The sequence below is a fragment of the Pseudophryne corroboree genome, unplaced genomic scaffold (genome assembly GCF_028390025.1).
Source record: "Pseudophryne corroboree isolate aPseCor3 unplaced genomic scaffold, aPseCor3.hap2 scaffold_237, whole genome shotgun sequence".
Classification (NCBI taxonomy): Eukaryota; Metazoa; Chordata; class Amphibia; order Anura; family Myobatrachidae; genus Pseudophryne; species Pseudophryne corroboree.
The window spans coordinates 654,660-679,605 of record NW_026969024.1 but is presented as its reverse complement, the minus strand read 5'-3'; the positions used below and the strand labels follow the sequence as shown (position 1 = coordinate 679,605).

General features: G+C 47.0%; 23 non-coding genes and 1 pseudogene across 23 annotated transcripts; 14 read left to right on the top strand and 10 right to left on the bottom strand.

Moving 5' to 3' along the window:
• Positions 1-355: 355 nt before the first annotated feature.
• Positions 356-518, bottom strand: LOC135010817 (U1 spliceosomal RNA). The gene has a single exon (XR_010210103.1). It is a non-coding gene; the product is annotated as a U1 spliceosomal RNA (small nuclear RNA).
• A 152-nt stretch (positions 519-670) lies between these two features.
• LOC135010702 (U1 spliceosomal RNA) lies at positions 671-834 on the bottom strand. Its single transcript, XR_010209997.1, has one exon. It is a non-coding gene; the product is annotated as a U1 spliceosomal RNA (small nuclear RNA).
• Positions 835-1,508: 674 nt separating this feature from the next.
• LOC135010881 (U1 spliceosomal RNA) lies at positions 1,509-1,664 on the bottom strand. The gene has a single exon (XR_010210149.1). It is a non-coding gene; the product is annotated as a U1 spliceosomal RNA (small nuclear RNA).
• Positions 1,665-4,025: 2,361 nt separating this feature from the next.
• LOC135010690 (U1 spliceosomal RNA) lies at positions 4,026-4,189 on the top strand. Its single transcript, XR_010209985.1, has one exon. It is a non-coding gene; the product is annotated as a U1 spliceosomal RNA (small nuclear RNA).
• Positions 4,190-4,341: 152 nt separating this feature from the next.
• On the top strand, positions 4,342-4,476 carry LOC135010849 (U1 spliceosomal RNA; annotated as a pseudogene).
• A 702-nt stretch (positions 4,477-5,178) lies between these two features.
• On the top strand, positions 5,179-5,342 carry LOC135010621 (U1 spliceosomal RNA). Its single transcript, XR_010209917.1, has one exon. It is a non-coding gene; the product is annotated as a U1 spliceosomal RNA (small nuclear RNA).
• A 152-nt stretch (positions 5,343-5,494) lies between these two features.
• On the top strand, positions 5,495-5,657 carry LOC135010858 (U1 spliceosomal RNA). The gene has a single exon (XR_010210139.1). It is a non-coding gene; the product is annotated as a U1 spliceosomal RNA (small nuclear RNA).
• A 670-nt stretch (positions 5,658-6,327) lies between these two features.
• LOC135010601 (U1 spliceosomal RNA) lies at positions 6,328-6,491 on the top strand. Its single transcript, XR_010209897.1, has one exon. It is a non-coding gene; the product is annotated as a U1 spliceosomal RNA (small nuclear RNA).
• A 152-nt stretch (positions 6,492-6,643) lies between these two features.
• LOC135010815 (U1 spliceosomal RNA) lies at positions 6,644-6,807 on the top strand. Its single transcript, XR_010210101.1, has one exon. It is a non-coding gene; the product is annotated as a U1 spliceosomal RNA (small nuclear RNA).
• A 668-nt stretch (positions 6,808-7,475) lies between these two features.
• LOC135010657 (U1 spliceosomal RNA) lies at positions 7,476-7,639 on the top strand. The gene has a single exon (XR_010209952.1). It is a non-coding gene; the product is annotated as a U1 spliceosomal RNA (small nuclear RNA).
• Positions 7,640-7,791: 152 nt separating this feature from the next.
• On the top strand, positions 7,792-7,954 carry LOC135010866 (U1 spliceosomal RNA). Its single transcript, XR_010210142.1, has one exon. It is a non-coding gene; the product is annotated as a U1 spliceosomal RNA (small nuclear RNA).
• Positions 7,955-8,625: 671 nt separating this feature from the next.
• Positions 8,626-8,789, top strand: LOC135010938 (U1 spliceosomal RNA). The gene has a single exon (XR_010210205.1). It is a non-coding gene; the product is annotated as a U1 spliceosomal RNA (small nuclear RNA).
• A 6,625-nt stretch (positions 8,790-15,414) lies between these two features.
• Positions 15,415-15,530, bottom strand: LOC135010936 (U5 spliceosomal RNA). The gene has a single exon (XR_010210203.1). It is a non-coding gene; the product is annotated as a U5 spliceosomal RNA (small nuclear RNA).
• Positions 15,531-15,805: 275 nt separating this feature from the next.
• Positions 15,806-15,921, bottom strand: LOC135010897 (U5 spliceosomal RNA). The gene has a single exon (XR_010210163.1). It is a non-coding gene; the product is annotated as a U5 spliceosomal RNA (small nuclear RNA).
• Positions 15,922-16,207: 286 nt separating this feature from the next.
• Positions 16,208-16,323, bottom strand: LOC135010933 (U5 spliceosomal RNA). The gene has a single exon (XR_010210199.1). It is a non-coding gene; the product is annotated as a U5 spliceosomal RNA (small nuclear RNA).
• A 270-nt stretch (positions 16,324-16,593) lies between these two features.
• LOC135010920 (U5 spliceosomal RNA) lies at positions 16,594-16,709 on the bottom strand. Its single transcript, XR_010210186.1, has one exon. It is a non-coding gene; the product is annotated as a U5 spliceosomal RNA (small nuclear RNA).
• A 144-nt stretch (positions 16,710-16,853) lies between these two features.
• Positions 16,854-17,016, top strand: LOC135010956 (U1 spliceosomal RNA). Its single transcript, XR_010210223.1, has one exon. It is a non-coding gene; the product is annotated as a U1 spliceosomal RNA (small nuclear RNA).
• Positions 17,017-21,829: 4,813 nt separating this feature from the next.
• LOC135010951 (U5 spliceosomal RNA) lies at positions 21,830-21,942 on the bottom strand. The gene has a single exon (XR_010210218.1). It is a non-coding gene; the product is annotated as a U5 spliceosomal RNA (small nuclear RNA).
• A 286-nt stretch (positions 21,943-22,228) lies between these two features.
• Positions 22,229-22,345, bottom strand: LOC135010953 (U5 spliceosomal RNA). Its single transcript, XR_010210220.1, has one exon. It is a non-coding gene; the product is annotated as a U5 spliceosomal RNA (small nuclear RNA).
• A 270-nt stretch (positions 22,346-22,615) lies between these two features.
• On the bottom strand, positions 22,616-22,731 carry LOC135010910 (U5 spliceosomal RNA). The gene has a single exon (XR_010210177.1). It is a non-coding gene; the product is annotated as a U5 spliceosomal RNA (small nuclear RNA).
• A 144-nt stretch (positions 22,732-22,875) lies between these two features.
• On the top strand, positions 22,876-23,039 carry LOC135010610 (U1 spliceosomal RNA). The gene has a single exon (XR_010209906.1). It is a non-coding gene; the product is annotated as a U1 spliceosomal RNA (small nuclear RNA).
• A 152-nt stretch (positions 23,040-23,191) lies between these two features.
• LOC135010835 (U1 spliceosomal RNA) lies at positions 23,192-23,354 on the top strand. Its single transcript, XR_010210121.1, has one exon. It is a non-coding gene; the product is annotated as a U1 spliceosomal RNA (small nuclear RNA).
• Positions 23,355-24,028: 674 nt separating this feature from the next.
• Positions 24,029-24,192, top strand: LOC135010729 (U1 spliceosomal RNA). Its single transcript, XR_010210023.1, has one exon. It is a non-coding gene; the product is annotated as a U1 spliceosomal RNA (small nuclear RNA).
• A 152-nt stretch (positions 24,193-24,344) lies between these two features.
• LOC135010710 (U1 spliceosomal RNA) lies at positions 24,345-24,507 on the top strand. The gene has a single exon (XR_010210005.1). It is a non-coding gene; the product is annotated as a U1 spliceosomal RNA (small nuclear RNA).
• The last annotated feature ends 439 nt before the right edge of the window (positions 24,508-24,946 follow it).

The window sequence follows — 24,946 nt, the reverse complement described above, 5'->3', positions numbered from 1 at the left end:
TGCAGGGCATGGCGGCCTTTTGCGGCGCTTGGATGACCCCTAGTTCGCATTAAACACCTCCACCCTCCTTCGGTGTGGGGCTCATGTTGGCTATGCCCCAGCCCCTGAAGCATTCAAGCTGATTTCTTGCAGCAGCTGGGCACTGTAACAGCTCCAGAGCTGCTCTGTAAGGCAAATAAAAGGGTGTGGGCCCTGCAGCACTACCTGTAGTTCGCATTGTGCATTGGAAGGCACAAAGTAAGCAGACGGGAGGAGAAGTCAGGATAGTGCACAAGGGTATAGAAGGGAGGGGCTCAAGAAAAAAGAAGTGGAAACAGAGAGCAAACTAGGCTGGAGAGAGACCTGAGACAAAGAGATCTGAATTATACGAGAGCCGACCAGAGGAAACACAAATTATGCAGTCAAGTTTCCCATATTTGGGGAAATCGCAGGGGCAGCACACCCAGAGTGCAATGGTTGAGCCTTGCCCTGGGAGAAGCACCTTCAAGATCATAGTATCTCACCTGGCAGGTAAGTAGGAGTTGGGCTAGAGCTGGGGAGGGTCGCTGCTCGGGCACCCCCCTGTCAAGTGAAGGAGATCCAACTGAGGCAGCACAATGGAACTCTCGAAAGAAGAACAAGGCTAGAGGAAGATCTGAGACAAAGAAATCTGACTTTTACCAGAGCTGACCAGCGGAAAACACAAACACAGTCCCCAACTACCACAAATAATGCAGGCGAGTTTCCCACATTTGGGTAAATCACAGGGGTCAGCATACCCAGAATGCAATGAATGAACCTCACCCTGGGTGAACAATTTTCATGACCATGGTGTCTCCTATGCAAAATAAGTATGATTTGGGATAGGGCTGGGGAGGGCCGCTGCTCAGGCACATCTCTGTCAAGTAAAGGAGATTCAACTGAGGCAGCACAAGGGAACTCTCATATGGGGACAACAACTGCAGGGAGAACACATATTTTCAGATGAACATGGGAGGGCAGAAGGCTGCCTAATACTGAAGCACCCCCAAACAACAAACCAAATGCAACAACTAGTGCAAGCATTCCTGGGGGAAGGCCTGCAGCAGATGGATTTGCATATGGTGATGTTATCCAAGCAGTGGGTCAAAGTTGGCTTCAACCCTCATCTGCATATGAAAAGAGAAAAGGGGCGTGCAGGGCATGGCGGCCTTTTGCGGTGCTTGGATGACCCCTAGATCGCATTAAACACCCCCACCCTCCTTTGGTGTGGGGCTCATGTTGGCCATGCCCCATCCCATGAAGCATTCAAGTTGATTTCTTGCAGCAGCTGGGCACTGTAACAGCTCCAGAGCTGCTCTGTAAGGCAAGTAAAAGGGTGTGGGCCCTGCAGCACTACCTGTAGTTTGCATTGTGCATTGGAAGGCACAAAGTAAGCAGACGGGAGGAGAAGTCAGGATAGTGCACAAGGGTATAGAAGGGAGGGGCTCAAGAAAAAAGAAGTGGAAACAGAGAGCAAACTAGGCTGGAGAGAGACCTGAGACAAAGAGATCTGAATTATACGAGAGCCGACCAGAGGAAACACAAATTATGCAGTCAAGTGTCCCACATTTGGGGAAATCGTAGGAGCAGCACACCCAGTGTGCAATGGGTGAGCCTTGCCCTGGGAGAAGCACCTTCCTGATTATAGTATCTCACCTGGGTGTGCTGCCCCTGCGATTTCCCCAAATGTGGGAAACTTGACTGCATAATTTGTGTTTCCCCTGGTCGGCTCTCATATAATTCAGATCTCTTTGTCTCAGGTCTCTCTCCAGCCTAGTTTGCTGTCTGTTTCCACTTCTTTTTTCTTGAGCCCCTCCCTTCTATACCCTTGTGGAATATCCTGACTTCTCCTCCTGTCTGCTTAATTTGTGCCTTCCAATGCACAATGCAAACTACAGGTAGTGCTGCAGGGCCCACACCCTTTTACTTGCCTTACAGAGCAGCTCTGAAGCTGTTACAGTGCCAAGCTGCTGCAAGAAATCAGCTTGAATGCTTCAGGGGCTGGGGCATGGCCAACATGAGCCCCACACCGAAGGAGGGTGGGGGTGTTTAATGCGAACTAAGGGTCATCCAAGCGCCGCAAAAGGCCGCCATGCCCTGCATACCCCTTTTCTCTTTTCATATGCAGATGAGGGTTCCAGCCAACTTTGGCCCACTGCTTGGATGACATCACTATATGCATATCCGTCTTCTGCAGACCTTCCCCCAGGAATGCTTGTACTAGTTGTTGCATTTGGTTTGTTGTTTGGGGGTGCTTCAGTATTAGGCAGCCTTCTGCCCTCCCATGTTCATCTGAAAATATGTGTTCTCACTGCAGTTGTTGTCCCCAGATGAGAGTTCCCTTGTGCTGCCTCAGTTGAATCTCCTTTACTCTAAAACTTGTAAAACTTAGCAAAAGTGTTTACTAAATAGCTGCTCGGCAAAGTTGCAATGCCGAGACTCCCCGACCAGCTGCCCAGGATGAACCCACCTTTCTAGTAGAATGGGTCTTCACCTAATTCAGTAACGGCAATCCTGCCGTGGAATGAGCATGCTGAATCTTACCACAGATCCAGCGCATAATTGTCTACATGGAAGCAGGACACCCAATCCTGTTGGGAGCATACAGGACAAACAGAGCCTCTGTTTTCCTAATCTGAACCGTTCTGGTGACATAAATTTTCAAAGTTCTGACCACAGCCAGAGACTTTGACTCAACGAAGGTGTCAGTGGCCAAAGGCACCATGTGGAAAGATGAACCACCTTCGGCAGAAATAGTTGACGTGTCCTCAATTCTGCTCTATCTTCATGAAATATCAAATAAAGGCTCTTGTGATACTGCATGGTTTGTACTGTTTTCCATGTGCTCCCAGATCTTTCAAGCAAGAAGCATGGTCAAGAAAGTTCTGTTTGAAAAGAAACAACATTTACTGTCATTGTTATAGTATTTGGGAGAAAAAACAAGAAGAAATCTGCACTGTTGACGCACTGGACAGAATGAATGAATCATAAAATATAACCTTTATTAAGTATGTATTAAAATTGGATAAATATTAATATTATTATCCCAAACTGCAGTGAAACATAAAGGTTAAAATCACAGAACTAACATACATGTGCATAAGAAGAATAAAGAGATGTGAAAAAAAGGTTTAAAAAGCGTGTCCGTGTGTGATTATTTTTGAAGGCACAACCCTGGCGGGGTTGTTTATATAGATATATATGTTGCTAATAATCACTTTCTAGCGTAATGTTATTAAATAGCTGTTAGTATCTATGTCGTCAGGTACCACTGGGTCGTATCCTATATACTCCTGTGGGAAACTTGACTGCATAATTTGTGTTTCCCCTGGTCGGCTCTCGTATAATTCAGATCTCTTTGTCTCAGGTCTCTCTCCAGCCTAGTTTGCTGTCTGTTTCCACTTCTCTTTTCTTGAGCCGCTGCCTTCTATGCCCTTGTGCACTCTCCAGACTTCTCCTGTCTGCTTACTTTGTGCCTTCCAACGCACAATGCAAACTACAGGTAGTGCTGCAGGGCCCACACCCTTTTACTTGCCTTACAGAGCAGCTCTGGAGCTGTTACAGTGCCCAGCTGCAGCAAGAAATCAGCTTGAATGCTTCAGGGGCTGGGGCATAGCCAACATGAGCCCCACACCGACGGAGGGTGGAGGTGTTTAATGCAAACTAGGGGTCAGCCAAGCGCCGCAAAAGGCCGCCATGCCCTGCATGCCCCTTTTCTCTTTTCATATGCAGACGAGGGTTGAAGCCAACTTTGACCCACTGCTTGGATGACAGCACCATATGCAAATCCATCTGCGGCAGGCCTTCCCCCAGGAATGCTTGCACTAGTTGTTGCATTTGGTTTGTTGTTTGGGGGTGCTTCAGTATTAGGCAGCCTTCTGCCCTCCCATGTTCATCTGAAAATATGTGTTCTCCCTGCAGTTGTTGTCCCCAGATGAGAGTTCCCTTGTGCTGCCTCAGTTGAATCTCCTTTACTTGACAGAGATGTGCCTGAGCAGCGGCCCTCCCCAGCCCTATCCCAAATCATACTTATTTTGCATAGGAGATACCATGGTCATGAAGATTGTTCTCCCAGGGTTAGGTTCATTCATTGCGTTCTGGGTATGCTGACCTCTGTGATTTCCCCAAATGTGGGAAACTCAACTGCATTATTTGTGGTAGTGGGGGACTGTGTTTGTGCTTTACTCTGGTCAGCTCTGGTAAAAGTCAGATTTCTTTGTCTCAGATCTTCCTCTAGCCTTGTTCTTCTTTCAAGAGTTCCCTTGTGCTGCCTCAGTTGGATCTCCTTCACTTGACAGGGGGGTGCCCGAGCAGCGACCCTCCCCAGCTCTAGCCCAACTCCTACTTACCTGCCAGGTGAGATACTATGATCATGAAGTTGCTTCTCCCAGGGCAAGGCTCACCCATTGCACTCTGGGTGTGCTGCCCCTGCGATTTCCCCAAATATGGGAAACTTGATTGCATAATTTGTGTTTCCCCTAGTCGGCTCTCATATAATTCAGATCTCTTTGTCTCAGGTCTCTCTCCAGCCTAGTTTGCTGTCTGTTTCCACTTCTTTTTTCTTGAGCCCCTCCCTTCTATACCCTTGTGCACTATCCTGACTTCTCCTCCTGTCTGCTTACTTTGTGCCTTCCGATGCACAATGCAAACTACAGGTAGTGCTGCAGGGCCCACACCCTTTTACTTGCCTTACAGAGCAGCTCTGGAGCTGTTACAGTGCCAAGCTGCTGCAAGAAATCAGCTTGAATGCTTCAGGGGCTGGGGCATGGCCAACATGAGCCCCACACCGAAGTAGGGTGGGGGTGTTTAATGCGAACTAAGGGTCATCCAAGCGCCGCAAAAGGCCGCCATGCCCTGCATACCCCTTTTCTCTTTTCATATGCAGATGAGGGTTCCAGCCAACTTTGGCCCACTGCTTGGATGACATCACTGTATGCAAATCCGTCTTCTGCAGACCTTCCCCCAGGAATGCTTGTACTAGTTGTTGCAATTGGTTTGTTGTTTGGGGGTGCTTCAGTATTAGGCAGCCTTCTGCCCTCCCATGTTCATCTGAAAATATGTGTTCTCCCGGCAGTTGTTGTCCCCAGATGAGAGTTCCCTTGTGCTGCCTCAGTTGAATCTCCTTTACTTGACAGAGATGTGCCTGAGCAGCGGCCCTCCCCAGCCCTATCCCAAATCATACTTATTTTGCATAGGAGATACCATGGTCATAAAAATTGTTCTCCCAGGGTGAGGTTCATTCATTGCATTCTGGGTATGCTGACCCCTGTGATTTCCCCAAATGTGGGAAACTCAACTGCATTATTTGTGGTAGTGGGGGACTGTGTTTGTGTTTTCCTCTGGTCAGCTCTGGTAAAAGTCAGATTTCTTTGTCTCAGATCTTCCTCTAGCCTTGTTCTTCTTTCGAGAGTTCCATTGTGCTGCCTCAGTTTGATCTCCTTCACTTGACAGGGGGGTACCCGAGCAGCGACCCTCCCCAGCTCTAGCCCAACTCCTACATAACTGCCAGGTGAGATACTATGATCATGAAGGTGCTTCTCCCAGGGCAAGGCTCACCCATTGCACTCTGGGTGTGCTGCTCCTGCGATTTCCCCAAATGTGGGAAACTTGACTGCATAATTTGCGTTTCCCCTGGTCGGCTCTCGTATAATTCAGAACTCTTTGTCTCAGGTCTCTCTCCAGCCTAGTTTGCTGTCTGTTTCCACTTCTCTTTTCTTGAGCCGCTGCCTTCTATGCCCTTGTGCACTCTCCTGACTTCTCCTGTCTGCTTACTTTGTGCCTTCCAACGCACAATGCAAACTACAGGTAGTGCTGCAGGGCCCACACCCTTTTACTTGCCTTTCAGAGCAGCTCTGGAGCTGTTACAGTGCCCAGCTGCTGCAAGAAATCAGCTTGAATGCTTCAGGGGCTGGGGCATAGCCAACATGAGCCCCACACCGACGGAGGGTGGAGGTGTTTAATGCGAACTAAGGGTCATCCAAGCGCCGCAAAAGGCCGCCATGCCCTGCATACCCCTTTTCTCTTTTCATATGCAGATGAGGGTTCCAGCCAACTTTGGCCCACTGCTTGGATGACATCACCGTATGCAAATACGTCTTCTGCAGACCTTCCCCCAGGAATGCTTGTACTAGTTGTTGCATTTGGTTTGTTGTTTGGGGTGCTTCAGTATTAGGCAGCCTTCTGCTCTCCCATGTTCATCTGAAAATATGTGTTCTCCCTGCAGTTGTTGTCCCCAGATGAGAGTTCTCTTGTGCTGCCTCAGTTGAATCTCCTTTACTTGACAGAGATGTGCCTGAGCAGCGGCCATCCCCAGCCCTATCCCAAATCATACTTATTTTGCATAGGAGATACCATGGTCATGAAGATTGTTCTTCCAGGGTGAGGTTCATTCATTGCATTCTGGGTATGCTGACCCCTGTGATTTCCCCAAATGTGGGAAACTCGACTGCATTATTTGTGGTAGTGGGGGACTGTGTTTGTGCTTTCCTCTGGTCAGCTCTGGTAAAAGTCAGATTTCTTTGTCTCAGATCTTCCTCTAGCCTTGTTCTTTTTTTGAGAGTTTCCTTGTGCTGCCTCAGTTGGATTTCCTTCACTTGACAGGGGGGTGCCTGAGCAGCGACCCTCCCCAGCTCTAGCCCAACTCCTACTTACCTGCCAGGTGAGATACTATGATCAGGAAGGTGCTTCTCCCAGGGCAAGGCTCACCCATTGCACTCTGGGTGTGCTGCTCCTACGATTTCCCCAAATGTGGGACACTTGACTACATAATTTGTGTTTCCTCTGGTCGGCTACTCGTATAATTCAGATCTCTTTGTCTCAGGTCTCTCTCCAGCCTAGTTTGCTGTCTGTTTCCACTTCTCTTTTCTTGAGCCCCTGCCCTTGCCCTTGTGCACTCTCCTGACTTCTCCTGTCTGCTTACTTTGTGCCTTCCAACGCACAATGCAAACTACAGGTAGTGCTGCAGGGCCAACACCCTTTTACTTGCCTTACAGAGCAGCTCTGGAGCTGTTACAGTGCCCAGCTGCTGCAAGAAATCAGCTTGAATGCTTCAGGGGCTGGGGCATAGCCAACATGAGCCCCACACCGACGGAGGGTGGAGGTGTTTAATGCGAACTAAGGGTCATCCAAGCGCCGCAAAAGGCCGCCATGCCCTGCATACCCCTTTTCTCTTTTCATATGCAGATGAGGGTTCCAGCCAACTTTGGCCCACTGCTTGGATGACATCACCGTATGCAAATCCGTCTTCTGCAGACCTTTTCCCAGGAATGCTTGTACTAGTTGTTGCATTTGGTTTGTTGTTTGGGGGTGCTTCAGTATTAGGCAGCCTTCTGCTCTCCCATGTTCATCTGAAAATATGTGTTCTCCCTGCAGTTGTTGTCCCCAGATGAGAGTTCCCTTGTGCTGCCTCAGTTGAATCTCCTTTACTTGACAGGGATGTGCCTGAGCAGCGGCCCTCCCCAGCCCTATCCCAAATCATACTTATTTTGCATAGGAGATACCATTGTCATGAAGATTGTTCTCCCAGGGTGAGGTTCATTCATTGCATTCTGGGTATGCTGACCCCTGTCATTTCCCCAAATGTGGGAAACTCGACTGCATTATTTGTGGTAGTGGGGGACTGTGTTTGTGCTTTCCTCTGGTCAGCTCTGGTAAAAGTCAGATTTCTTTGTCTCAGATCTTCCTCTAGCCTTGTTCTTTTTTCGAGAGTTTCCTTGTGCTGCCTCAGTTGGATCTCCTTCACTTGACAGGGGGGTGCCCGAACAGCGACCCTCCCCAGCTCTAGCCCAACTCCTACTTACCTGCCAGGTGAGATACTATGATCAGGAAGGTGCTTCTCCCAGGGCAAGGCTCACCCAATGCACTCTGGGTGTGCTGCTCCTACGATTTCCCCAAATGTGGGACACTTGATTACATAATTTGTGTTTCCTCTGGTCGGCTCTCGTATAATTCAGATCTCTTTGTCTCAGGTCTCTCTCCAGCCTAGTTTGCTGTCTGTTTCCACTTCTCTTTTCTTGAGCCGCTCCCTTCTATGCCCTTGTGCACTATCCTGACTTCTCCCGTCTGCTTACTTTGTGCCTTCCAACGCACAATGCAAACTACAGGTAGTGCTGCAGGGCCCACACCCTTTTACTTGCTTTACAGAGCAGCTCTGGAGCTGTTACAGTGCCCAGCTGCTGCAAGAAATCAGCTTGAATGCTTCAGGGGCTGGGGCATAGCCAACATGAGCCCCACACCGAAGGAAGGTGGAGGTGTTTAATGCAAACTAGGGGTCATCCAAGCGCCGCAAAAGGCCGCCATGCCCTGCACACCCCTTTTTTATTTTCATATGCAGACGAGGGTTGAAGCCAACTTTGACCCACTGCTTGGATGACATCACCATATGCAAATCCATCTGCTGCAGGCCTTCCCCCAGGAATGCTTGCACTAGTAGTTGCATTTGGTTTGTTGTTTGGGGGTGCTTCAGTGTTAGGCAGCCTTCTGCCCTCCCATGTTCATCTGAAAATATGTGTTCTCCCTGCAGTTGTTGTCCCCAGATGAGAGTTCCCTTGTGTTGCCTCAGTTGAATCTCCTTTACTTGACAGAGATGTGCCTGAGCAGCGGCCCTCCCCAGCCCTATCCCAAATCATACTTATTTTGCATAGGAGATACCATGGTCATGAAGATTGTTCTCCCAGGGTGAGGTTCATTCATTGCACTCTGGGTATGCTGACCCCTGTGATTTCCCCAAATGTGGGAAACTCGACTGCATTATTTGTGGTAGTGGGGGACTGCGTTTGTGCTTTCCTCTGGTCAGCTCTGGTAAAAGTCAGATTTCTTTGTCTCAGATCTTCCTCTAGCCTTGTTCTTCTTTCGAGAGTTCCCTTGTGCTGCCTCAGTTGGATCTCCTTCACTTGACAGGGGGTGCCCGAGCAGCAATCCTCCACAGCTCTAGCCCAACTCCTACTTACCTGCCAGGTGAGATACTATGATGTTCACTGTTAGGGCAATCAGGATGTGGAATTCCCTGCCAGGGAAGGTGGTAATGGCGGACTCTGTAATTGGATTTAAAAAAGGAATGGATACATTTCTGAATGAAAAAGCTATCCAAGGTTATAATACTTAAAATATCAACATGGTTAATCCGGGGGTAACATGAGTTATAGTAGCTAACTAGTCATAAAACATTATTCAGCAAGTATGTAGAATCATCACAACTTAAAACAGGTTGAACACGATGGGCAATTTGCCTCTATTCAACCTCAAAAACTATGTTACTATATGTTACTATATTACTATGTTACTGTAGTATACAGAACACCACAATGTAATGAGCAGTGATAGTGAGCACTGATGAGGATACTAGAACTGACACTGAGCAGCAAGATGCAGCACTGGACTATTAGTAATGTACTGTAGTATGCTGAGCACCACAATGCAGCACAAGACAATGAGCAGTGATACTGAGCACTGATGAGGATACTACTGAGAACTGACACTGAGCAGGAGAGACACACTACTAGTATTACTGAGCAGCAATAAGTAACCACTGATACTGAGCACTGATATTGAGATTTCCACTGAGAGAACATAGCCACGTCCTCTCCGCTCTCTCTTCAATGCACGAGTAAAAATGGCGGCAACGCGCAGCTCTTTATATGGAATCCGAATCTCGAGAGAATCCGACAGCGGGATGATGACATTTTCCCTTGTTCAGGTTTTCCGAGTCAGGCGGGAACAACCGAGCCTGCCTCGGACCAGTGTAAACCACATGGAGTTCGTCGGGAATTCGGTTCTCGGAGAACCGAACCCGCTCCTCTCTACCTTATACCCATCAATTTTTTATTTTCAATCTAAGCCCCTGCAGTTTTCTGTAAGCATCTGCTTCGCTATGATGATCAACAAGTCACAAGGGCAAACACTCAGGGCTTGAGGCGTAGATCTTAGGACCAGCTGCTACAAGCATGGCAGAGGTGTCACTATCACTGGTGACACCCAGAGAGGTGACGAAGGAGATTGTAATGCAGTGCGCGCAGATAAGCAGCGCAATGGTAAAAAGGAGGCATGGTTTCATAGGTAGGGGCGTGGCCTGGTGGCCTGAATCTACATTTTGTTGCTCCGGGTGTCCCGGGGGTTGGGGGCTGCACCCAGGGACTAGTGTGTGTGCGGTGCTGGCTCCTGCACAGTGACAGGGCATGGCCACCCAGCATGACGCCTCCATTCTTGACCATGCTGTAATTGCAGTCGCACTGCAGTTCAGCGTGATCATAAAAAATGGTGTAGCCTCCTGCTGGTGCAAACTGTATGTGCGCGCAGGAAGCCGCCACCATTTTTGTGATCACAGCGGCTGAATGTGATGTCATACAGCCGCTGTGACCACGCCCCCTGTGTCTCCTCCGTTGCAGACCCCATTTTGAAGCCTTGCCCCCGCACCGCTCCATCCCTGACTTGGAAATGGAGTGTTGCTGACCCCCCTCTCCCCCCCCGCCCCGATTGACAGGCAGAGGCGATCGCATTCTCTGCGGGGTGCCGCAGAAAATGCAGGCACATGCGTATGCTGTTAGCAATTTTTGCAGTTGGATCGCTTATTGTGATTGCATTCCAACCTGAATCAGGCCCTATTACCTATCACAATGCGCTGCGGGCAGTACAAAATTGGGTTAATATAGGAGTAAAACTCCCAGACCTGTGCTCCTTAACTGTACCTGGTGGCTAGTGGAGCGGCTGCCCAGTAATCAGTGTCCACGCCAGTGCGCACACGGTCCACCCCCTACGGCCACGCTCCCCTTCATCAGCGGCCTCGTGATCCGGAAGGGCGGTGTGTGTGTGACTGACCTTAGGAAGAAACTGGAGCCTCCGCTGCAGTGACCCAGCAACCAGGGCACGGGAGTATACAGCGCCGCTGGGAGTGATGAAGCTGCAGTAAAGATGTCTATTAGACCTAGCCTGCTGCAGCCCTTGTAGATTCTCATAAAACAAGTTCTTCTTTTCTTGTCAAAATTAATAGCTAAGAATAGGCTGCCTGAGGCAGGCCCCTGTTAAGTGGCCTGCTACTGAAGGCACCAACTACAAACTGAGCTCCCTGTTCATGGAAGCGGGGTTATAGAGGAGGATGCGCTGAGCATCTTGGGAACAGTCAAAAGCTTTGAGCCGGTTGGTGCCTCAGATCAAGATCCTACTCTACACCCCAATGTGAATCCTTGTGGAGTCCAGTGTACCCAACAGAAGAAATTAATGTGTCACACCCATTGGCAGCAACCTTAGAATAGCTGCTGACGGGCACAATTGAGAAAGGAAGGGGGGGGGGGGACATTTGAATCCAGCACATAGATGCAATTCAAATATGTAATTTGTACCTTCCTATTTTAAAATATAATGGATGAACCTCACCCTGTGAGAACAATCTTCATGATCAAGAGATCTCATATGCAAAATAAGTATGAGTTGGGATAGGGCTGGGGAGGGTGGCAGCTCGGGCAGCCCCTCCCCCGTCAAGTTAAGGAGATTCAACTGAGGACGCACAAGGGAACTCTCGTCTGGGGACAACAACTGCAGGGAGACCACATCTGTTCAGATGAACATGGGAGGGTGGAAGGCTGCCTAATATTGAAGCACCATCAAATATCAAACCATATGCAACAACTAGTACAAGCATTCCTGGGGGAAGGTCTGCAGAAGACGGATTTGCATACGGTGATGTCATCCAAGATGTGGGCCAAAGTTGGCTGGAACCCTCATCTGCATATGAAAAGAGAAAAGGGGCATGCAGGGCATGGCGGCCTTTTGCGGTGCTTGGATGACCCCTAGTTCGCATTAAACACCCCCACCCTACTTTGGTGTGGGGCTCATGTTGGCCATGCCCCATCCCCTGAAGCATTCAAGCTGATTTCTTGCAGCAGCTGGGCACTGTAACAGCTCCAGAGCTGTTCTGTAAGGCAAGTAAAAGGGTGTGGGCCCTGCAGCACCACCTGTAGTTCGCATTGTGCGTTGGAAGGCACAAAGTAAGCAGACGGGAGGAGAAGTCAGGATAGTGCGCAAGGGCATCCTTTTCTCTTAGTCCGTAGAGGATGCTGGGGTCACATTAAGAACCATGGGGTATAGACGGGATCCGCAAGAGACATGGGCACTTTAAGACTTTCAAAGGGTGTGAACTGGCTCCTCCCTCTATGCCCCTCCTCCAGACTCCAGTTATAGGAACTGTGCCCAGGGAGACGGACATTTCGAGGAAAGGATTTATTGTTAAACTAAGGTGAGCATCTTACCAGCTCACACCTTAAGCATGCCGCAGAACGTGGCATTCAACAGAACACAAGCCAACGGCATGAACAATTGCAGCAAAAAGCTGACCAGAACCATAACATAACATGTGTATAACCACAAGTAATAACTGCAGACACAGTATGGACTGGGACGGGTGCCCAGCATCCTCTACGGACTAAGAGAAAAGGATTTACCGGTAGGTATTAAAATCCTATTTTCTCATACGACCTAGAGGATGCTGGGGTCACATTAAGAACCATGGGGTTATACCAAAGCTCTTGAACGGGTGGGAGAGTGCGTACGACTCTGCAGCACCGAATGACCCAACTTGAGGTTATCATCAGCCAAGGTATCAAACTTGTAAAACTTAGCAAAAGTGTTTACTAAATAGCTGCTCGGCAAAGTTGCAATGCCGAGACTCCCCGACCAGCTGCCCAGGATGAACCCACCTTTCTAGTAGAATGGGTCTTCACCTAATTCAGTAACGGCAATCCTGCCATGGAATGAGCATGCTGAATCTTACCACAGATCCAGCGCATAATGGTCTACATGGAAGCAGGACACCCAATCCTGTTGGGAGCATACAGGACAAACAGAGCCTCTGTTTTCCTAATCTGAACCGTTCTGGTGACATAAATTTTCAAAGTTCTGACCACAGCCAGAGACTTTGACTCAACGAAGGTGTCAGTGGCCAAAGGCACCATGTGGAAAGATGAACCACCTTCGGCAGAAATTGTTGACGTGTCCTCAATTCTGCTCTATCTTCATGAAAGATCAAATAAAGGCTCTTGTGATACTGCATGGTTTGTACTGTTTTCCATGTGCTCCCAGATCTTTCAAGCAAGTAGCATGGTCAAGAAAGTTCTGTTTGAAAAGAAACAACATTTACTGTCATTGTTATAGAATTTGGGAGAAAAAACAAGAAGAAATCTGCACTGTTGACGCACTGGACAGAATGAATGAATCATAAAATATAACCTTTATTAAGTATGTATTAAAATTGGATAAATATTAATATTATTATCCCAAACTGCAGTGAAACATAAAGGTTAAAATCACAGAACTAACATACATGTGCATAAGAAGAATAAAGAGATGTGAAAAAAAGGTTTAAAAAGCGTGTCCGTGTGTGATTATTTTTGAAGGCACAACCCTGGCGGGGTTGTTTATATAGATATATATGTTGCTAATAATCACTTTCTAGCGTAATGTTATTAAATAGCTGTTAGTATCTATGTCGTCAGGTACCACTGGGTCGTATCCTATATACTCCCTTCACTCAATAGGGGTTACCTCCCGGGAAGCCATCCCCATTGGCGAATTTGTGGGGGTGATTGAGTATAACCGGTAAGCTAACCTCCAATTTGTGGGGTGCTTAGGTAGATGGGGATCACTTATTTCTCTGTGTCCCCTAAGACTATATTCCTAAATTCAATACCACAGGGGGATAGCTTTCTATATCGGATAAGGAATCACTTGATAGGGAAATCTCTATGCATCATGGAAAGATCATATTTATTAATATCCAAACTAAAAAAATGATGAATAGCTTTAATTTAGCTGTTTAGATATAGTTAATTGGCGAGATATACCAACAGGTGCGGTTGCCTTAAGGAATATGGCAATTCCAATATAAATAGCAGCCCTCCTTCATATAATCAGCCAGATCTTATTAAATCTGGTCCAGATATAGCCGTTCAGATATACTTAATTGACAACATATATCAATCGGTGGGGTTGCCTTAAGGAATATAGCAATTCCAATTCTCATATAAATAGCAACCTTCCTTCATATATTCAGCCAGATCTTATTTAATCTGATCTAGGCGTAGGCAATAATGCTTTCCTTAGAGGTATAGCCACCTCAATTCTTATTAGGAAGCAAAGTGTCTGTCATAATGGTTTATCCAATTCATCTAAGAAATAATATATTCCATGTGTCAGAGATTCATTACTCTCTATTTACACTGTTAAAGAGTTAATTCTTATTATGTTACAGTGTAATGAAATTATCATATAGGGAGATGTGGCAATTCCATGTGCTATATATATAATAACCCTTAGTGGTCCAGATTCCACAATGAGGAATTTTCTTATAAACCGCTGAAACACACAGCTGTTTGACTGACTTCCAAATATATCTATCTCACTTTGTAACAGTCTTATGATAGAGAAACTGTTACATATTCGGTCACTTAGTTATCTAAAGGTAAACAGACTCAGTGTGAGGGTAATATAATATATCAAATGCGCTGTCAATAATCGTGGTAACTGGTGTAATAATGTGGTATATTGAGTATGCTAGTAAGGCATATAACTGCTCTCCAGCCTTTAAGTGTTACCAATCAATTTGTTACACTGTAAAGGATTTATGGTGTCCTGTTAGGACATGCAGCTGCTAGGCTGACTCAAAGATTTATCCATTTGTAACAATTATGTAACAGTTATATACATGTTACTGGTATTACATAGAAATAGTATGACACAGGCCAGCAGTCCCATGTGTCTAGATTCCACAATAGGAGATTTTCTTTGTCTTATAAACTGCTGGAACACACAGCTGCTAGACTGACTTCAAATATATATATTACTTTGTAACAGTCTTATAGTAAAGAGACTGTTACACACTGTCATTTAGTTATCTCAAGGTTAGCAGATTCTGTGTGAGGATAGTGTTCTGTTAGAACATGCAGCTGCTAGGCTGACTCATAGAAAATGTATCCATTTGTAACAAATGACACATACAGCATTAAATTAATATCTATAGCAGCCCATGTGACATCTCTACTCTTATCATAATTGTCTGGTTATTGCCAATCTGGACAGCAGGAGTGATATATATTCACTAGTCCCAATATCCCATCATATAAATATACCCACACTGATATACTTTCTTATCAAGAGTTATTAGTAGCTATCTGTATGCACTTTAGACATTGTATCTGCTAAGTGACATCATATCTAGTGTATTCCTTTCTTATAGCTCAGCTTCTATTCCCTATTAGTGGAGACTAACAGCTAACATCATAATCATATATTTTTGTTTTATAACATTTCACATGAGTCAAATACACGCGGACACGCCGTGCCCTACACGTGTGTTTCACTGCATCTATGGCAACTTACATTAAAGCTAACAAGAAAGCACACTCGTTCTGTCTTTAAACTGATAAAAGAAACCCCAAAAATATGGGGCATGCAAAAATTGAGATAAAACTCAGTTTTGCTCCTCTCCACGGAAATCTTTAATAAAAGGCGAAATATTTGTTAGTTCTGAAGAGAAACCAGAGCATGACCAAGATTCCACCTGTCGCCTGAGTGCCATGCCAGCAGTTCTCATTGAGCTCAAAGTGAGCACCCAATTTGAAAGAAAGATAGCAGATTTCTCACCAGGCTTCCCCTAGCTATAAACATGGTTTGTACTCTTTTCCATGTGTTCCCAGATCTTTCAAGCAATTAGTATAGTCAAGAAAGTTCTGTTTGAAAAGAAACAAACATTTACTGTCATTTCTATGCAAATGAGCTTACATTAAAGCACACTCGTTCTATCTTTAAACAGATAAAATAAAACCCCAATAAGATGGGGAATGCAAAATTTGAGATAAAACTCAGTTTTGCTCCTCTCCACGGAAATCTTTAGTAAAAGGCGAAAGATTTGTTCGTTCTGAAGAGAAACCAGAGCATGACCAAGATTCCACCTGTCGCCTGAGTGCCATGCCAGCAGTCCTCATTCAGCTCAAAGTGAGCACCCAATTTGAAAGAAAGAAAGCAGATTTCTCACCAGGCTTCCCCTTGCTATAAGCATGGTTTGTACTCTTTTCCATGTGCTCCCAGATCTTTCAAGCAAGTAGCATGGTCAAGAAAGTTCTGTTTGAAAAGAAACAGACATTTACTGTCATTGTTATACAAATAAACTTACATTAAAGCCAACAAGAAAGCACACTCATTCTGTCCTTAAACTGATAAAAGAAACCCCAATAATATGGGGCATGCAAAAATTGAGATAAAACTCAGTTTTGCTCCTCTCCACGGAAATCTTTAATAAATGGCGAAAGATTTGTTCATTCTGAAGAGAAACCAGAGCATGACCAAGATTCCACCTGTCGCCTGAGTGCCATGCCAGCAGTCCTCATTCAGATCAAAGTGAGCGCCCAATTTGAAAGAAAGCAGATTTCTCACCTGGCTTCTCCTTGCTATAAGCATGGTTTGTACTGCATTCCATGTGCTCCCAGATCTTTCAAGCAAGTAGCATGGTCAAGAAAGTTCTGTTTGAAAAGAAACAAACATTTACTGTAATTTCTATGCAAATGAGCTTTCATTAAAGCACACTCATTCTATCTTTAAACCGATAAAAGAAAATCCAAAAAGATGGGGCATGCAAAAATTGAGGTAAAACTCAGTTTTGCTCCTCTCCACGGAAATCTTTAGTAAAAGGCGAAAGATTTGTTCGTTCTGAAGAGAAACCAGAGCATGACCAAGATTTTCATCTGAAAATATGTGTTCTCCCTGCAGTTGTTGTCCCCAGATGAGAGTTCCCTTGTGCTGCCTCAGTTGAATCTCCTTTACTTGACAGAGATGTGCCTGAGCAGCGGCCCTCCCCAGCCCTATCCCAAATCATACTTATTTTGCATAGGAGATACCATGGTCATGAAGATTGTTCTCCCAGGGTGAGGTTCATTCATTGCATTCTGGGTATGCTGACCCCTGTGATTTCCCCAACGTGGGAAACTCGACTGCATTATTTGTGGTAGTGGGGGACTGTGTTTGTGCTTTCCTCTGGTCAGCTCTGGTAAAAGTCAGATTTCTTTGTCTCAGATCTTCCTCTAGCCTTGTTCTTCTTTCGAGAGTTCCCTTGTGCTGCCTCAGTTGGATCTCCTTCACTTGACAGGGGGTGCCCGAGCAGCAATCCTCCACAGCTCTAGCCCAACTCCTACTTACCTGCCAGGTGAGATACTATGATCTTCACTGTTAGGGCAATCAGGATGTGGAATTCCCTGCCAGGGAAGGTGGTAATGGCGGACTCTGTAATTGGATTTAAAAAAGGAATGGATACATTTCTGAATGAAAAAGCTATCTAAGGTTATAATACTTAAAATATCAACATGGTTAATCCGGGGGTAACATGAGTTATAGTAGCTAACTAGTCATAAAACATTATTCAGCAAGTATGTAGAATCATCACAACTTAAAACAGGTTGAACACGATGGGCAATTTGCCTCTATTCAACCTCAAAAACTATGTTACTATATGTTACTATATTACTATGTTACTGTAGTATACAGAAAACCAAAATGCAATGAACAGTGATAGTGAGCACTGATGAGGATACTAGAACTGACACTGAGCAGCAAGATGCAGCACTGGACTATTAGTAATGTACTGTAGTATGCTGAGCACCACAATGCAGCACAAGACAATGAGCAGTGATACTGAGCACTGATGAGGATACTACTGAGAACTGACACTGAGCAGGAGAGACACACTACTAGTATTACTGAGCAGCAATAAGTAACCACTGATACTGAGCACTGATATTGAGATTTCCACTGAGAGAACATAGCCACGTCCATTCCGCTCTCTCTTCAATGCACGAGTAAAAATGGCGGCAACGCGCAGCTCTTTATATGGAATCCGAATCTCGCGAGAATCCGACAGCGGGATGATGACATTTTCCCTTGTTCAGGTTTTGCGAGTCAGGCGGGAACAACCGAGCCTGCCTCGGACCAGTGTAAACAACGTGGCGTTCGTGGGGAATTCGGTTCTCGGAGAACCGAACCCGCTCCTCTCTACCTTATACCCATCAATTTTTTTATTTTCAATCTAAGACCCTGCAGTTTTCTGTAAGCATCTGCTTCGCTATGATGATCAACAAGTCACAAGGGCAAACACTCAGGGCTTGAGGCGTAGATCTTAGGACCAGCTGCTACAAGCATGGCAGAGGTGTCACTATCACTGGTGACACCCAGAGAGGTGGCGAGGGAGATTGTAATGCAGTGCGCGCAGATAAGCAGCGCAATGGTAAAAAGGAGGCATGGTTTCATAGGTAGGGGCGTGGCCTGGTGGCCTGAATCTACATTTTGTTGCTCCGGGTGTCCCGGGGGTTGGGGGCTGCACCCGGGGACTAGTGTGTGAGCGGTGCTGGCTCCTGCACAGTGAAAGGGCATGGCCACCCAGCATGACGCCTCCCTTCTTGACCATGCTGTAATTGCAGTCGCACTGCAGTTCAGCGTGATCATAAAAAATGGTGTAGCCTCCTGCTGGTGCAGACTGTATGTGCGCGCAGGAAGCCGCCACCATTTTTGTGATCACAGCGGCTGAATGTGATGTCATACAGCCGCTGTGACCACGCCCCCTGTGTCTACTCCGTTGCAGACCCCATTTTGAAGCCTTGCCCCCGCACCGCTCCATCCCTGACTTGGAAATGGAGTGTTGCTGACCCACCTATCCCCCCCCGCCCCGATTGACAGGCAGAGGCGATCGCATTCTCTGCGCGGTGCCGCAGAAAATGCAGGCACATGCGTATGCTCTTAGCAATTTTTGCAGTTGGATCGCTTATTGTGATTGCAATCCAACCTGAATCAGGCCCTATTACCTATCACAATGCGCTGCGGGCAGTACAAAATTGGGTTAATATAGGAGAAAAACCCCCAGACCTGTGCTCCTTAACTGTACCTGGTGGCTAGTGGAGCGGCTGCCCAGTAATCAGTGTCCACGCCAGTGCGCACACGGTCCACCCCCTACGGCCACGCTCCCCTTCATCAGCGGCCTCGTGATCCGGAAGGGTGGTGTGTGTGTGACTGACCTTAGGATGAAACCGGACCCTCCGCTGCAGTGACCCAGCAACCAGGGCACGGGAGTATACAGCGCCGCTGGGAGTGATGAAGCTGCAGTAAAGATGTCTATTAGACCTAGCCTGCTGCAGCCCTTGTAGATTCTCATAAAACAAGTTCTTCTTTTCTTGTCAAAATTTATAGCTAAGAATAGGCTGCCTGAGGCAGGCCCCTGTTAAGTGGCCTGCTACTGAAGGCACCAACTACAAACTGAGCTCCCTGTTCATGGAAGCGGGGTTATAGAGGAGAATGCACTGAGCATCTTGGGAACAGTCAAAAGCTTTGAGCCGGTTGGTGCCTCAGATCAAGATCCTACTCTACACCCCAATGTGAATCCTTGTGGAGTCCAGTGTACCCCACAGAAGAAATTAATGTGTCACACCCATTGGCAGCAACCTTAGAATAGCTGCTGACGGGCACAATTGAGAAAGGAAGGGGGGGGGGGGACATTTGAATCCAGCACATAAATGCAATTCAAATATGTAATTTGTACCTTCCTATTTTAAAATATAATGGATGAACCTCACCCTGTGAGAACAATCTTCATGATCAAGAGATCACATATGCAAAATAAGTATGAGTTGGGATAGGGCTGGGGAGGGTGGCTGCTCGGGCAGCCCCTCCCCCGTCAAGTTAAGGAGATTCAACTGAGGAAGCACAAGGGAACTCTCGTCTGGGGACAACAACTGCAGGGAGACCACATCTTTTCAGATGAACATGGGAGGGCGGAAGGCTGCCTAATACTGAAGCACCATCAAATATCAAACCATATGCAACATCTAGTACAAGCCTTCCTGGGGGAAGGTCTGCAGCAGACGGATTTGCATACAGTGATGTTATTCAAGCAGTGGGCCAAAGTTGGCTGGAACCCTCATCTGCATATGAAAAGAGAAAAGGGGCGTGCAGGGCATGGCGGCCTTTTGCAGTGCTTGGATGACCCCTAGTTCTCATTAAACACCCCCACCCTCCTTTGGTGTGGGGCTCATGTTGGCCATGCCCCATCCCCTGAAGCATTCAAGCTGATTTCTTGCAGCAGCTGGGCACTGTAACAGCTCCAGAGCTGTTCTGTAAGGCAAGTAAAAGGGTGTGGGCCCTGCAGCACCACCTGTAGTTTGCATTGTGCGTTGGAAGGCACAAAGTAAGCAGACGGGAGGAGAAGTCAGGATAGTGCGCAAGGGCATCCTTTTCTCTTAGTCCGTAGAGGATGCTGGGGTCACATTAAGAACCATGGGGTATAGACGGGATCCGCAAGAGACATGGGCACTTTAAGACTATCAAAGGGTGTGAACTGGCTCCTCCCTCTATGCCCCTCCTCCAGACTCCAGTTATAGGAACTGTGCCCATGGAGACGGACATTTCGAGGAAAGGATTTATTGTTAAACTAAGGTGAGCATCTTACCAGCTCACACCTTAAGCATGCCGCAGAACGTGGCATTCAACAGAACACAAGCCAACGGCATGAATAATTGCAGCAAAAAGCTGACCAGAACCATAACACAACATGTGTATAACCACAAGTAATAACTGCAGACACAGTATGGACTGGGACGGGTGCCCAGCATCCTCTACAGACTAAGAGAAAAGGATTTACCGGTAGGTATTAAAATCCTATTTTCTCATACGACCTAGAGGATGCTGGGGTCACATTAAGAACCATGGGGTTATACCAAAGCTCTTGAACGGGTGGAAGAGTGCGTACGACTCTGCAGCACCGAATTACCCAACTTGAAGTTATCATCGGCCAAGGTATCAAACTTGTAAAACTTAGCAAAAGTGTTTACTAAATAGCTGCTCGGCAAAGTTGCAATGCCGAGACTCCCCGACCAGCTGCCCAGGATGAACCCACCTTTCTAGTAGAATGGGTCTTCACCTAATTCAGTAACGGCAATCCTGCCATGGAATGAGCATGCTGAATCTTACCACAGATCCAGCGCATAATGGTCTACATGGAAGCAGGACACCCAATCCTGTTGGGAGCATACAGGACAAACAGAGCCTCTGTTTTCCTAATCTGAACCGTTCTGGTGACATAAATTTTCAAAGTTCTGACCACAGCCAGAGACTTTGACTCAACGAAGGTGTCAGTGGCCAAAGGCACCATGTGGAAAGATGAACCACCTTCGGCAGAAATTGTTGACGTGTCCCCAATTCTGCTCTATCTTCATGAAAGATCAAATAAAGGCTCTTGTGATACTGCATGGTTTGTACTGTTTTCCATGTGCTCCCAGATCTTTCAAGCAAGTAGCATGGTCAAGAAAGTTCTGTTTGAAAAGAAACAAACATTTACTGTCATTGTTATGCAAATAAACTTACATCAAAGCTAACCAGAAAGCACACTCGTTCTGTCTTTAAACTGATAAAAGAAACCCCAATAATATGGGCATACCTCCCAACTTTGTCGGCTCGCAAAGAGGGACACACGCGCGGCGAAGTCGCACGCGCTCCCAAAAAGGGCGTGGCCTAAGTAAAAAGGGGCATGGCTTCGCGGGAGGACCCGCGATCGCGAGTCACGCCCCCGTTTTCGGCACTGAGGGGGCATGCCCAGCGCTCTGTGAGCCGCTGGCATGCCACCTCTCCCTCTGACTTCAGTGAATAGACGCTGTGCGCACAGCAACTATTCACCGCTGCTCTGCTAAGCAGGGCAGCGACAGACAGAGCCTCCCAACTGTCCTCCCCACCGCGGGACACTGCGGCCCGCAGGTGGGACAGCGGGACAGTCCCCAAAAAACGGGACTGTCCCGCGAAAATCGGGACAGTTGGGAGGTATGATATGGGGCATGCAAAAATTGAGATAAAACTCAGTTTTGCTCCTCTCCACGGAAATCTTTAGTAAAAGGCGAAAGATTTGTTCGTTCTGAAGAGAAACCAGAGCATGACCAAGATTCCACCTGTCGCCTGAGTGCCATGCCAGCAGTCCTCATTCAGCTCAAAGTGAGCACCCAATTTGAAAGAAAGAAAGCAGATTTCTCACCAGGCTTCCCCTTGCTATAAACATGGTTTGTACTCTTTTCCATGTGCTCCCAGATCTTTCAAGCAATTAGTATGGTGAAGAAAGTTCTGCTTGAAAAGAAACAGACATTTATTGTCATTGTTATGCAAATAAACTTACATTAAAGCTAACAAGAAAGCACACTTGTTCTGTCTTTAAACTGATAAAAGAAACCCCAATAATATGGGGCATGCAAAAATTGAGATAAAACTCAGTTTTGCTCCTCTCCACGGATAATCTTTAATAAAAGGCGAAAGATTTGTTCATTCTGAAGAGAAACCAGAGCATGACCAAGATTCCACCTGTCGCCTGAGTGCTGTGCCAGCAGTCCTCATTCAGATCAAAGTGAGCGCCCAATTTGAAAGAAAGCAGATTTCTCACCTGGCTTCTCCTTGCTATAAGCATGGTTTGTACTGTATTCCATGTGCTCCCAGATCTTTAAAGCAAGTAGCATGGTCAAGAAAGTTCTGTTTGAACATAAATAAACATTTACTGTCATTTCTATGCAAATGAGCTTACATTAAAGCACACTCATTCTATCTTTAAACCGGTAAAAGAAACCCCAAAAAGATGGGGCATGCAAAAATTGAGATAAAACTCGGTTTTGCTCCTCTCCACGGAAATCTTTAGTAAGAGGCGAAAGATTTGTTCGTTCTGAAGAGAAACCAGAGCATGACCAAGATTTTTATCTGAAAATATGTGTTCTCCCTGCAGTTGTTGTCCCCAGATGAGAGTTCCCTTGTGCTGCCTCAGCTGAATCTCCTTTACTTGACAGAGATGTGCCTGAGCAGCGGCCCTCCCCAGCCCTATCCCAAATCATACTTATTTTGCATAGGCGATACCATGGTCATGAAGATTGTTCTCCCAGGGTGAGGTTCATTCATTGCATTCTGGGTATGCTGACCCCTGTGATTTCCCCAAATGTGGGAAACTCGACTGCATTATTTGTGGTAGTGGGGGACTGTGTTTGTGCTTTCCTCTAGTCAGCTCTGGTAAAAGTCAGATTTATTTGTCTCAGATCTTCCTCTAGCCTTGTTCTTCTTTCGAGAGTTCCCTTGTGCTGCCTCAGTTGGATCTCTTTCACTTGACAGGGGGGTGCCCGAGTAGCGACCCTCCCCAGCTCTAGCCTAACTCCTACTTACCTGCCAGGTGAGATACTATGATCATGAAGGTGCTTCTCCCAGGGCAAGGCTCACCCATTGCACTCTGGGTGTGGTGCCCCTGCGATTTCCCCAAATGTGGGAAGCTTGACTGCATAATTTGTGTTTCCCCTGGTCGGCTCTCGTATAATTCAGATCTCTTTGTCTCAGGTCTCTCTCCAGCCTAGTTTGCTGTCTGTTTCCACTTCTTTTTTCATGAGCCCCTCCCTTTTATACCCTTGTGCACTATCCTGACTTCTCCTCTTGTCTGCTTATTTTGTGCCTTCCAATGCACAATGCAAACTACAGGTAGTGCTGCAGGGCCCACACCCTTTTACTTGCCGTACAGAGCAGCTCTGGAGCTGTTACAGTGCCCAGCTGCTGCAAGAAATCAGCTTGAATGCTTCAGGGGCTGGGGCATAGCCAACATGAGCCCCACACCGAAGGAGGGTGGAGGTGTTTAATGCGAACTAGGGGTCATCCAAGCGCCGCAAAAGGCCGCTATGCCCTGCACGCCCCTTTTCTCTTTTCATATGCAGACGAGGGTTGAAGCCAACTTTGACCCACTGCTTGGATGACATCACCGTATGCAAATCCATCTGCTGCAGGCCTTCCCCCAGGAATGCTTGCACTAGTTGTTGCATTTGGTTTGTTGTTTGGGGGTGCTTCATTATTAGGCAGCCTTCTGCCCTCCCATGTTCATCTGAAAATATGTGTTCTCCCTGCAGTTGTTGTCCCCAGATGAGAGTTCCCTTGTGCTGCCTCAGTTGAATCTCCTTTACTTGACAGAGATGTGCCTGAGCAGCGGCCCTCCCCAGCCCTATCCCAAATCATACTTATTTTGCATAGGAGATACCATGGTCATGAAGATTGTTCTCCCAGGGTGAGGTTCATTCATTGCATTCTGGGTATGCTGACCCCTGTGATTTCCCCAAATGTGGGAAACTCGACTGCATTATTTGTGGTAGTGGGGGACTGTGTTTGTGCTTTCCTCTGGTCAGCTCTGGTAAAAGTCAGATTTATTTGTCTCAGATCTTCCTCTAGCCTTGTTCTTCTTTCGAGAGTTCCCTTGTGCTGCCTCAGTTGAATCTCCTTCACTTGACAGGGGGGTACCCGAGCAGCGACCCTCCCCAGCTCTAGCCCAACTTCTACTTACCTGGCAGGTGAGATACTATGATCATGTAGGTGCTTCTCCCAGGGCAAGGCTCACCCATTGCACTCTGGGTGTGCTGCTCCTGCGATTTCCCCAAATGTGGGAAACTTGACTGCATAATTTGTGTTTCCCCTGGTCGGCTCTCGTATAATTCAGATCTCTTTGTCTCAGGTCTCTCTCCAGCCTAGTTTGCTGTCTGTTTCAACTTCTCTTTTCTTGAGCCGCTCCCTTCTATGCCCTTGCGCACTATCCTGACTTCTCCCGTCTGCTTACTTTGTGCCTTCCAATGCACAATGCAAACTACAGGTAGTGCTGCAGGGCCCACACCCTTTTACTTGCCGTTCAGAGCAGCTCTGGAGCTGTTACAGTGCCCAGCTGCTGCAAGAAATCAGCTTGAATGCTTCAGGGGCTGGGGCATAGCCAACATGAGCCCCACACCGAAGGAGGGTGGAGGTGTTTAATGCGAACTAGGGGTCATCCAAGCGCCGCAAAAGGCCGCCATGCCCTGCACGCCCCTTTTCTCTTTTCATATGCAGACGAGGGTTGAAGCCAACTTTGACCCACTGCTTGGATGACATCACTATATGCAAATCCATC